We start from the raw sequence: 13,350 nt of genomic DNA on the forward strand, positions 1-13,350 counted from the left end.
AGACAGATTATTTCACTTATAATTCACTGTATCACAATTCCAGTGGGTCAGAAGTTTACATACACTAAGTTGACTGTGCCTTTAAACGGCTTGGAAATTCCAGAAAATGATGTCATCGCTTTAGAAGCTTTGGATAGGCTAATTTACATAATTTGAGTCCATTGGAGGTGTACCTGTGGATGTATTTCAAGKCCWACCTTCAAACTCAGTGCCTCTTTGCTTGACATCATGGGAAATCAGCCAAGACCTCTAAAAAAAATGGTCTCCTAGAGATCGTACTTTGGTGCGAAAAGTGCAAATCAATCCCAGAACAACAGCAAAAGACCTTGTGAAGAGTTTACACTGAGTTTAAATGTATTTGGCTAAGGTGTATGTAAACTTCCGACTTCAACTGTACCTGTCAGGATGGAGCAATGTTTCAAGTATAGCTATATCTGTCATTCTTTTATACAAGATCTGAAGATTTTTTTGTGCTAGAGATCTAAATATGGTCTGTTTTTATTATGTACAGTATGTCTCCTCAGATTTGAGTGCCTTCAAAAAGGTTGCAAGGTTGGATGTTCAAAGTAAAGACATTTATCAGGAAAGGTTCAAAAACTTACAGGTTCGGTAATAGTGTGATAAACATATTGCACAGACATAACACCCTTCTATGACACTAAAGTGGTGATCCTAACTAACCTAAGACAGGGAATTTTTACTAGGATTAAATGTCAGGAATTGTGAAAAACTGAGTTTATATGTATTTGGTTAAGGTGTATGTAAACTGACTTCAACTGTATTAACATACTATAGTATCCCTTCTTAATGTAATATGTTTAAATTATTCACTTTTATATGCATTTACACATTAGCTCTCTAAATAATAWCTGTGTGGGTCTCAGGCTTATATTTTGTAGAAGTGCATACAGCAGCGGGACCAGATAAGTGATTTACCACTGGGGTGCAGTAGGATGCCCCATTATTTCCCTTATGCACCAGAACCAATGAGGTGCAGCTGAATGCTCTGTTATTTTTACCTGGTGGGGCCAAGACAATGAGGTGCCATGGGATGCTCTATCTATCTGAGAGGAGCACAGAGAGGAAAGGACATACACACACACAACCACACACAGGTCGTTCCACCTTAAAGAGCTCAAGAAAGAGGATTTCAACAACCACCATCTCAGATTGTTCACCTAATAGCAGGAACAGCACCATCTAGTGGTCAGAACCTTGTAATATCAGGATGTACGATGGGACATAAACCTACCAACTTCTATGACTAATTTCTCTGAACAGGGGGATAAAAACATCACCAAATTCACTGAGAAGACATAACATAGGATGAAGAAACAATACTCCGAGCTGCAGTTCCATACTACTTGTCAGACATATTTATTTATTTTATTTATTTAACCTTTATTTAACTTGGCAAGGCAGTTAAGAACAAATTCTTATTTACAATGATGGCCTACCAAAAGGCAAAAGGCCTCCCGCGGGGACGGGGGCTGGGATAAAAAAAAATATTTAAAAAATGAATAAAAAATATAGGATTAAACACACATCATGACAAGAGAGACAACACAACAATACATAAAGAGAGACCTAAGCCAACAACATAGCAAATCAGCAACACATGACAACAACATGGTAGCAACACAACATGGCAGCAGCACAACATGATAGCAGCACAAAACATGGTACAAACATTATTGGGCACAGACAACAGCACAAAGGACAAGAAGGTAGACACAACAATACATCATGCAAAGCAGCCACAACTGTCAGTAAGAGTGTCCATGATTGAGTCTTTGAATGAAGAGATTGAGATAAAAATTGTCCAGTTTGAGTGTTTATTGCAGCCAGTCGCTAGCTACAGCAAACAGAGAAGACGAGCGACCCAGGGATGTGTGTGCTTTGGGGACCTTTAACAAAATTGACTGGCAGAACGGGGGTTGTATGTGGAGGATGAAGGCTGCAGTAGATATCTCAGACAGGGGGGAGTGAGGCCTAAGAGGGTTTTATAAATAAGCATCAACCAGTGGGGCTTGCGATGGGTATACAGAGATGGCCAGTTTACAGAGGTGTATAGAGTGCAGTGATGTGTCYTATAAGGAGCATTGGTGGAAAATCTGATGGCTGAATGGTGAAAAACATCTAGCCGCTCGAGAGCACCCTTACCTGCCTATCTATAAATGACATCTCCGTAATCTAGCATAGGTAGGATGGTTATCTGAATCAGGGATAGTTTGGCAGCTGGGTTGAAAGAGGAACGATTACGATAGAGGAAACCACGTCTAGATGTAACTTTAGCCTGTAGCTTTGATGTGTGCTGAGAGAAGGACAGTTTACTGTCTAGCAATGCTCCCAAGTACTTGTATGAGGTGACTAACTGAGGTGGCTGCTCTAAACCCTCAGATGTAGTAATCTGAGAGACATTCTTCTTACCAAACCACATGACCTTTGTTTTGGAGGTGTTCAGAACAAGGTTAAGGGCAGAGAAAGCTTGTTGGACACTAAGAAAGCTTTGTTGTAGAGTGTTTAACACAAAATCTGGGGAGGAGCCAGCTGAGTATAAGACTGTATCTGCATATAAATGGATGAGAGAGCTTCCTACTGCCTGAGCTATTTTGTTGATGTAAATTGTGAAGAGCATGGGGCCTAGTATTGAGCCTTGGGGTACTCCCTTGGTGACAGGCAGTGGCTGAGATAGCAGATGTTCTGACATTATACACTGCTCACTTTGAGAGAGGTAGTTAGCAAACCAGGCCAAAGACCCCTCAGAGACACCAATACTCCTTAGCCGGCCCACAAGAATGGAATTGTCTACCGTATCAAAAGCTTTGGCCAAGTCAATAAAAATAGCATCACAACATTGTTTAGAAACAAGGGCAATGGTGACATCATTGAGGACCTTTAAGGTTGCAGTGACACATCCATAACCTGAGCGGAAACCAGATTGCATACCAGAGATAATGCTATAGACATCAAGAAAGGCAGTCAGTTGATTGACAAGTTTTTCCAAAACTTTTTTTAATAAACTGGGCAAAATAGAAAAAGGCCTGTAACAGTTAGGATCAGCTTGATCTCCCCCCTTTAAATAAAGGACGAACCGTGGCTGGCTTCCAAGCAATGAGCACCTCCCCAGAGAGGAGAGACAGGTTAAAAAGTTCAGAGATAGGCTTGGCGATGATAGGGGCAGCAACCTTAAAGAAGAAAGGGTCTAAACCATCTGAACCAGATGTTTTTTTGGGGTCAAGTTTAAGGAGCTCTTTTAGCACATCGGACTCAGTGACTGCCTGCAGGGAGAAACTTTGTAGCGGGGCAGGGGAAAAAGAGGGAGGAGCATTGGGGCTAGTCGCATTGGAAGGAGTGGGAGATGAGGAAATGTTGGATGGGCAAGGAGGCATGGTTGAGTCAAATAGGAATCCTGACTTAATAAAGTGGTGATTTAAAGAGCTCTGCCATGTGCTTCTTATCACATTAAGGGATATGTGCAGCTGTGAGGAGGAGGGTTTATTCTCCAGGTCTTTAACCGTTTTCCAGAACTTCTTGGGATGCGACCCACAGAGAGAGAACTGCTCCTTAAAGTAACTAACTTTGGCCAGTCAGCCTGAGCATGCGTGTACCGAGCCTTTCGCCAAATGAAATTCTTGAGGTGGAGTAACTCTGCAAGATCACGGTCGAACTAGGGGCTGAACTTGTTTTTAATTCTCATTTTCTTTATGGGGGCATGTTTGTTAAATATTTTTTTTTAAAGGTCCAAGTGTCTCCGACATCCACCCCCTCAAGCTGATTCTAGACCATTTTACAGAGGCCAGTTCATGAAGGAAGGCTCGCTCATTAAAGTTTTTTAGCACGCATCTATGACAAATCAGGACAGGTCATTTCATTGAGCAGCCATTACGAACACAGGCTGTAAAACAGTGATTACTCAGGTCATTACAGAAAACACCAGTCTGATACCTATCAGTATTATTTGTGAGGATAACATCGAGGAGAGTAGCCTTTTCTGGGTGTTTAGAGTCGTACCTTGTGGGATTAGTAATAATCTGAGGAAGATTGAGGGAGTCCCATTGCTTTAGGTCTTGGTCAGGTGGTTTAAGCATGTCCCAGTTTAGGTCACCTCGCAGGACAAATTCAGACTTAGTGTAAGGGGCCAGGAGAGAGCTTAGTGTAGGTAGGGTACCGCCTTTGCTGATGGAGGACGATAGAGAACTTCTACTTTATATTTGTTGTTAGGGTGGGATTGGTGTAGATTGTGGGGGTCTGTGGGTGGTTATTGACCATTTCTTTGTATTCCTCATGTCTTACTCATTGTTAAAAAAAACGTTTTGTCCAAATTGGATGTTAGGTACTGTATTAATTGAACATTATATGAATCCTATAAATTAAAATCTGAGATCAAATTATGTTTCAACAAAATAATGTTGCAGGAATGCTAATCTTATCTCATTCTAACTACAGAAATGATTTAAAAGAAATCTGATATGGTGGGTGTCATGGCTTGCTGAAATGACATGGAAACACACACACACACACACACACACACACACACACACACACACACACACACACACACACACAGAGAGAGAGACAGACACTGCATCTGTTCCCAGAGCTGCTTTGTTCTCTCTCAGAAGAACATTCATCCATCCACCCCCACTCTCTCTTTACCTACTTGCCTGCTTGGCTAAGAGGCCATGGGGATAATAAAATAGCAAGGCGGTGTTACATAAACATAATACATACAGTGGGGCAAAAAAGTATTTAGTCAGCCACCAATTGTGCAAGTTCTCCCAAGTTGTCCCACAAAAGATGAGAGAGGCCTGTAATTTTCATCATAGGTACACTTCAACTATGACAGACAAAATTAGAAAAAAAAATCCAGAAAATCACATTGTAGGATTTTTAATGAATTTATTTGCAAATTATGGTGGAAAATAAGTATTTGGTCAATAACAAAAGTTTATCTCAATACTTTGTTATATACCCTTTTTTGGAAAAAAACATGCAATATTACTAGTGTTGATAGATTACTTTACTTTAATAAAATATTTGTTATATTTGATGACTGTTATTTCATTCCAAGGCATCATCTCATCTCTATAGAGCTGCTGCTAAGGCATACTTTTATGACTTATATGGCTATCAGTCACTAGAGATCATGTATTTTCAGGTAGAGATACCTCGCAAAGCATCTGCTTTCTATCCCTCTCGCGCGTTCTCTCTTGTCTCTGTCAACGAGGTCTCCATGTCTGCTCCACAGACCAGACAGGTAAGCGGGTGCGCAATGGGTTATGGTCATTGTAGTTAATTACCACATTTTCTGCGCTAAACTATGTAGAATATTGGCCTGTTGGAAACCACAAGTCCCTAATACATCATACTGATCGGCTTGATCTGATTCATCTCTACAGAAACTGAGCATCGAGCACACAGGAGAACAAAAAAAACTAACAAAATGGAATTCAAATAATTGAACTGACATCATTTAATTAGTTATTTAAAAATCGAAAAATAACTGATATTTCGGTTAATTTCTCAGCTCTAAATATTACCAAGGACAAAGGCAAAAGCACCTCAAAAATAGGGCAAATCGCCCATAAACTCACGCCTCTAAGTGGCAGAGCTATATACCTACACAAGTAGCTTTTTATGAATGAGGAGAATGGCATTCTAAAAGGACCTGCCCTAACCTGGCATAAACCATTTTAAGTTGTTTCAAGTTTTAATGTCACATGCACAAGTACTGTGAMATGCCTTTCTTGCAAACTCAAATCCCAACAATACAATAATTAATAACAATGTAACACTGGGAAAAAAACAGAGAAATAAGAAGAAATATGAAGAACACAGGAAGTAAGTAGGCTACTATATACAGGGTCAGTTCCAATATCATGTTTACAATGTGCAGGGATACTGGAGTGATGGAGGTAGATACACTATATATACAGAAATATGTGGACACCCCTTAAGATTTGTGGATTCGGCTAGTTCAGCCACACCCGTTGCTGACAGGTGTATAATATCAAGCACACAGCCATGCAATCTCCAKAGACACACATTGCCATTAGAATGGCCTTACTGAAGAGCTCACTGACTTTCAATGTGGCACAGTCATACAGTAGGATGCCACCTTTCCAACAAGTCAGTTTGTCAAATTTCTGTCCTGCTAGAGTTACCCCGGTCAACTGTAAGTGCTGTAATTGTGAAGTGGAAATGTCTAGGAGCAACAATGGCTCAGTCGTGAAGTGGTAGGCCACACAAGCTCACAGAATGGGACTACGGAGTGCTGAAGCATGTAGCGCGAAAAAAATCGTCTGTCCTAGCGCGTAATATTTAGCTACATCCTAAAAAATATTGCAGTTTTGAAACTGCAGTAAAAATGCAGTAATACTGCACCATAACTGCAATTATATTGCACTCTAACTGCAGTTACAGTATACTGCAGTATACCACAGTTATACTGCACTCTGACTGCAATCTTTTTTCATAAGGGACGTTGCAATAAAAAATGTTTGATTTGACTAGCGATAGTGGTTATGAGCCGGAGACTATGGTGAATTCCAGGACAGTAGGACTCCCTGTTATAGGTTCGGCTCAAGCTGTTGGATTGGCGTTTGGTACCAACGGTTATTTTTTTTATACGGTCCCGGGGAGAGTTGGAGGAAGAACTCCCAATACAGTTTCCTTCTTTTTGTCACGTCTCTGTGTCTCATTCCTAGGATTTCGTCAGTGAATAGGTACCGCCTTTCACAGTTAATTATCCTAACCTGCTACGTTAATTCTCCTATCCTGCTACGTTAATTCTCCTATCCTGCTACGTTAATTCTCCTAATCTGGTACGTTAGTTCTCCTAACCCGTTACGTAACACACCATCCGTCCCGACAAACCATCAGGATCTCCACACAGGGTATGACCCATGAAGACGCATTAAGACACGAAAAAACATCACTCAATCAAAACAGTCTTAATATTCCACACCTTCAGAACACGATTCCCACATGGCTATATTTCAATGACACAGCTTAAGGAAGAGATGCAAACACCTGTTCTAATTAGCTATCTAGCGTCTCCGAACACCTGTGTGTGGAACATTGTCAGGACAGTGGGTGCTTGGCACAGTTGTTGTGGCACAGCACTTGAAATTAATGTTGCTGTCAGACACATAGTCAGACATTAGTCTGGAATGCTGTGAAAATAGGTCATCTGTGGATGGTGGAGACATGGAGGGTCCCCTTAGCTTGGCTCTAGCTGCGCTGAGCACCCCTACCCCTCTCTCGCTCTCTATGGCTGGAACCTGGCTGTATTAATGTCTGCTTGGTGTTGAAAGGGACAGGTCGCTCTAATTCTGATGAATGGTCATCCCAGGGAAGAGGGGAAGAGCGAAGGAGAGACACTGAGAAAAAAAGATACGGTTTAATTTGTGTCAGGGCTCTCCGTAAACTCATTAATCATCTCAGCTCTCTGTGATCTAGTCCTCTTCCTGGCCGCTGTTTCAACAGGATCTCCCACAATGCACCGCTTCAGTGCTCCCCAGTAGCCACAACTCACCACGTTACCTCCTGTTTCACACAACCCTCGTCTATTGCTCATACACACACACATGACGGTGTATCTATCTCACCTCCCTAAAGAAGGCCTGGATAGTTGGATAAAACAATAGCTCTCAGGGATGATGGTGTGTAGGGTACCCTCCACTAGTGTTTCTGTATTCATGCATTCCATCATCTGCCAGACTGTGGGCTGCTATGGCCAATCCACATCCAGTGTGCCCTCTCTTGGTCCATGGTAATTCTCCTGTGGAGAAGTGGCCGTTTCAACGTCATACCATTAGTACAGTACATCATAATATTGCACATATACATCAAACAGGCACACGTAAACATACACACACATGCACACACAAACATTTCTGTTATGATTATGAAGAATTTACCAGTGGTGTTAATGCACAGTAGCAGTGATCCTGGTCCGTCACATAAATGGTAATGTGTGAATTAATGGTGTAGGGAAAGCATTGACTGTGTTTAAGGCCTATCAGTGCTTTATGGCTGGCTCACAGCCCCCTAACGTGTGTGTACTGCTTTAAATGCTGACTCCATTAGCTAGGCAGCTCGTTCTGATGCGATGGGCCATCGTTTCTCTAAGGCTTTAATTCAATACCTTGTATAATCCTGCGTCTGTAATGCATCAAATGTCCTAATGTGGTGAGGCCTTGCTCAGTCATGCCTGCGCAAGATTGATTTCAGTTGGGCCACTTATCTGTGGTAGACTGGCTGTGTCTGAGTGGATTGTGGGCCGCTAACAGCCAATACCAGCGTTCAGAGAGGTATATTAATACACTGGGAAATGGAGGGAAAACATATGCAGGGCCATACTCTCGGTCTCTCGCACTCGCACTAATCTCTCTCTCCATGACTTGGACGGACGTGCTGATTGATTGAAGCCTTGCTCTAACTTGTTGTGTGTCTGTTCTCCACAGTGGGAGGAGGTGAGTGGCTATGATGAGAACCTCAACACCATCAGGACCTACCAGGTGTGTAACGTGTTCGAGCCCAGCCAGAACAACTGGCTCCTCACCACCTTCATCGACAGACGAGGGGCTCAGCGTGTCTATGTGGAGATGCGTTTCACCGTACGGGACTGCAGCTCCATCCCTAGTGTCCCCGGCTCCTGTAAGGAGACTTTCAACCTCTACTACTACGAGACAGACTCGGTCATCGCCACCACCAAGGGAACCTCCTTCTGGATGGAAGCTCCCTACCTGAAGGTGGACACCATCGCGGCCGACGAGAGTTTCTCCCAAGTGGACTTCGGCGGACGATTGATGAAGGTCAACACGGAGGTGCGGAGCTTTGGCCCTCTCTCCCGTAATGGGTTCTACTTGGCCTTCCAGGACTACGGGGCCTGCATGTCCCTGCTGTCAGTACGTGTCTTCCATAAGAAATGCCCCAGCGTGGTGCAGAATTTCGCCATCTTCCCAGAGACGATGACGGGCGCCGAGAGCACCTCACTGGTCATCGCCAGAGGCACGTGCATCGCTAACTCAGAGGAGGTGGATGTGCCCATCAAGCTGTACTGCAATGGAGATGGGGAGTGGATGGTTCCCATCGGGAGCTGCACCTGCAAGGCTGGCTTTGAGCCGGATAACGGCAATGTCTGTAGAGGTGAGATCAGTTCTCCTCACTCATAATAACCCCTATCACGCTTTGTGTTACTGTGTCTTACTGTACTACTGGAAATGTGAAGGCGTTGTGTCTCACTGTGGAAACAGTGGTGATGATAAACAAAGTAAGGAGCAGAAAATATTTTGTTTCGTCTGGCAATCACTGTTGTCAGGGGATAGCTATGTGGGTGGCCAGACAATCAAAGACTGGGGGGAGAACTATAGGGTTCTCTCATGCTGAGATAGCTCTGATTGTATATTATTTTGGAAAAATGGTTTTAAATGTTGGTTATTCTATCGAGTAATTTGATTATCATGCTAACAAAGTTATTAAGTTAGGTTTTCCATAAATTTTTTCTGGTAGATTTAGTTCTTTGGATTTTCTACTGCAGTATCTACAGTGAGCTACCTGCATGGAATGTTTTCCTCCCCCAGCACTATGTTCAGATTTAATATTTTTCTCATAGAAGGAGGACGTCTGATGTGTTCCATTCTTGATGTTACTTACAGTAGTGACCTCATTCAGGACACACACACACTCTTTTAGACTCCTACCGTATCTTCTCTCACTGATGGTCAGTCTGCCTGTATAGAGACCAGATAAGATTGATCGGCAGCCATATGGGCTGATCAATAATATAGATATTAAACCTTTCTTCCTAATATGGAGTAGAGCCTGTTTCACAGATGACCTTGTGGAGTCCTTGACTAGGGAGTCGTTGACTTTGTTCTGCCTCTGAGGTGAGCATTTAGATCAGTTAAAGAGTGGTACAGCAAGAGCTGATTACTGTACTGACGGAAACATAGGTATGTGTCATCTAATAGTGAAGACATGTTTATGAAAGGGTCACTATGTCTATAAGAGTGGATGTATGTGACAATAGGTGGATGTATGTGACAAAAGGATCAGATTCGTAATTGTAAAAAAAGGTGTAGCCACTCTGGAATGTTTTCATAAGCTTGTCTGAACATTTCTAAGTGACAGATTCTAAAGGTGTTTATCTGGGTTACTGTGACATGGTGCTGCTCTAAAAGCAAGACTTGGCCCTGCTCTGCAGTGTATTATTAGCAGCCTTGTACCCTTTATGTCTGGGATTGGTTCTGAGGATACTTCTTCCAGTCCATCTGCTCATACGCTCAATCATGCATCAGTACGTTAGCATTACCTACATGAAATATCTCTCTGATGTTTAGTTATTTGTCAGAAAGTTGAGACATTTTAGATTTTTGTCACTGCCTACTGCTGGGGATATGCGACTGTCAGTAGTCCAACACATTGGAAAGGCCTTGGAGTGCTTCATGAAAGTCTCATTTATCATTACATAAAAAGCCTTGTGAATCCAGCCCCAGAAGTGTTAATAAAGATGTGATGACAGCTCATCAACACCTTGTGGCTGGCCAGAGAATAGGATAGGAGAGATACTGCTTGCTGGAGAGATGTGGTGAGTTGAAGTCCGGCTGACCGTTTAGGTCTCCAGTTGCTCTCCATACAAGATCCAGCCCCCCCAACCTCAGGGCTTTCCGATGGTGTAGTGATAACTGCCGGCTTACTGTTGAAACCCCCACATCATAGTGCAAAAAGAAACTGCCACCAGTATCCACACCTGCCAATCATTGGACCATAGTGGCACTCTTGAGAAAATCACTGTGTGAATAAAAAATTGTATGAGGAATGAGATGATGAAGTAAAGGGGGAGAATAGTGTAGAAARAGAGAGAGGAGAAGAGGGACAGAGATAGAGGGAGAGAGAGAAGTAGGGGCGGAGCAGAGAGAAAGAAGGAGAACAAGACAGGGAAAGACACACAGAGAGAAAGCTAATGGCGAATGCTACAGTAAATACGTGTGTTGGCCCTGTGCTGACACGTGGCCTCCACCAAGCTTGCAACTGTCAGGTATTTAATAAGAATTTCATAGATCAGCTCAGCGCTCAGCAGCATAATTAATCATGTAAATTGGCTCTGCTTGTCAGATTAAAAAGGCTAGTGCCCTCTGCCTCGCCACATCATATTAGAATCTATTTTTTCTTGTCCTCCTACGTTCTTTCCCATATTTTTTTCTTATTCAATCCTTTTCCTATAATGTCCCTTTGCTCCATTTTCTCGCAGTATCCAATAATTTCTTTCCATCGAGTCTCTAATCCATTTTGTTCTCACACCCTTTTACATCTCCCTCCTCCCTTTATCTATGCAGCTGGGGCGAGGGGGATGGAGGTGGTGGGGAGTGCACATGTGTATATGTCTTTGAATGATATTAAGTGTTCTTATTACATGTTAATTGGCCAAGTAGGGTCAAACCAGATTACTTCGCTACAGGCTTAAATTCACCTCATATCTATTCAATGCACATGATTGGAGAGAGAATGAGAGCAGAGGAGGAGAATAAAGCAGTAAAGAAGAGTGGTCAAGGCCGCCCGCTATGGTTGGTCTGACTGAATATATTACACAGGAGAGATCATGAGAGAGGCCATAGACTCAGAATATAAATGCGGTGACTTATATTCAGTTCCTTTGTTCAATGACAGTAGATACTTTGCGCCACAGGGGCACTATAAAGTATAGATTTTGCAGAGTACAAATTCTATATAAATCAGTCAGGTTTTACATTGATGGGTGATTATTTGTTGTGGAAGTGTTCTTAAATTGTGCCAAAGGGTCTACWCAGTGGCTGGTGACATAGCAGAAACTATTGTAAAGTTGAATTTGTCAAGTTGAAAGTGTCAAGTAACCTAGTGTTCCTCATCCTGTGTGACCGTTTGCCTCATCGGTACAGCACACATTCATTATTCATTAGATGGGTAGCGAACTCTCATCTCACTACTGTGCACTATTTCAATGGCCAGATCCATTGATGTCTGACTCACTCCATAGCCCCTTTTTAAGCCATCCCAGAATGCACCTCTCTCTTGCACCAGAGGCACCATACTACTGCTTCTGCATATAGATACCAGGCAGGGACAGAATGAAGAGGTGCACCAGGTCTCTCTGGCTTCCAGACACATTAGCATTAATATTTCAAATATTCAAATAACGTTATTTAACATGCAGTAGGCTGAAGCAGATGATGCCAGATTCACTGACAACTTGATTGACTGCTCATACTCAAACTGACTTATCAGGGGTTGTTATTTATGYAAGATGCCCGATTTATCAGCTGGCAGGGCTGGCACAGGTGGGCACACTGGCACCCTTGCCTGCTGTGGAGGGGACAGGACATGGGACACAAAGAGAGGGCAAAGCCACTCAAGGGGCTGAGGGCAGTTTGTCACTGTCACAGACAGASACACACACTTCATTTGGCATTCTGCAGCAACCTCCTCAGAGCCTGGTCTCCAAATGGAACACAGAATTGGATGGCGCCACTCGATATTCCTCTCACTCACTCTTACTCTATGGAGAGGGAATCTGTAGGCATAGCACCACCGAAGGTGATAGTCTGGGAGGTCTGGTGGAGAATGGGGCTATGCCATTTATAAGTCCTGAGGGAAGATTAAGGTCAAATAGGGACAAGAGAATGAGAGAGAGACGAGGGTGTGAGGGAGAGAAAATACAGTGCCTTCAGAAAGTATTCACAACCCTTTACTCTTCCACATTTTGTTGTGTTACAAAGTGGGATTAAAATGGATTACATTTTTTGTCAAAGATTTATACAAAATACTCTTTAATGTCAAAGTGGAGAAAAAAAATCTTACATTTGTAAAACATTCATGAAACATTAAACACTATCTTGATTAGACAAGTATTCAACCTCCTTAGTCAATACATGTTAGAATCACCTTTGGTAGCGATGTGAGTCAGTCCAGTCGCACCTGAATTGTGTAACATTTGCCTATGATTCKTTTCAAAATTCTTCAAGCTCTGTCAAATTGTTTGTTGATCATTGATAAACAACCATGTTCAAGTCTTTCCGTAGATTTACGTCAAAACTGTAAATTGGCCACTCAGGAACGTTCACTGTCATCTTGGTAAGCAATTCCAGTGTAGATTTGGCCTTATGTTTTAGGTTATTGTCTTGCTGAAAGGTGAATTCCCATTGTCTGGTGGAATGCAGACTGAACCTGGTTTTCCTCTAGGATTCTGCCTGTGCTTAGCTCCATTCTGTAAATGTTTTATCCTGAAAACTCCCCAGTCCTTAACGATTACAAGCATATCCATAAGTGAAATTGGCGCCGACAGGGGGCTGCCTCGCTTCTTGCTCT

General features: G+C 42.6%; 1 pseudogene; it reads left to right on the plus strand.

Moving 5' to 3' along the window:
* LOC111975874 (ephrin type-B receptor 1-like) overlaps positions 1-13,350 on the plus strand; it is a 189,648-nt pseudogene that overhangs the window by 59,717 nt on the left and 116,581 nt on the right.

The sequence above is a fragment of the Salvelinus sp. IW2-2015 genome, linkage group LG16 (genome assembly GCF_002910315.2).
Source record: "Salvelinus sp. IW2-2015 linkage group LG16, ASM291031v2, whole genome shotgun sequence".
Taxonomy (NCBI): domain Eukaryota; kingdom Metazoa; phylum Chordata; class Actinopteri; order Salmoniformes; family Salmonidae; genus Salvelinus; species Salvelinus sp. IW2-2015.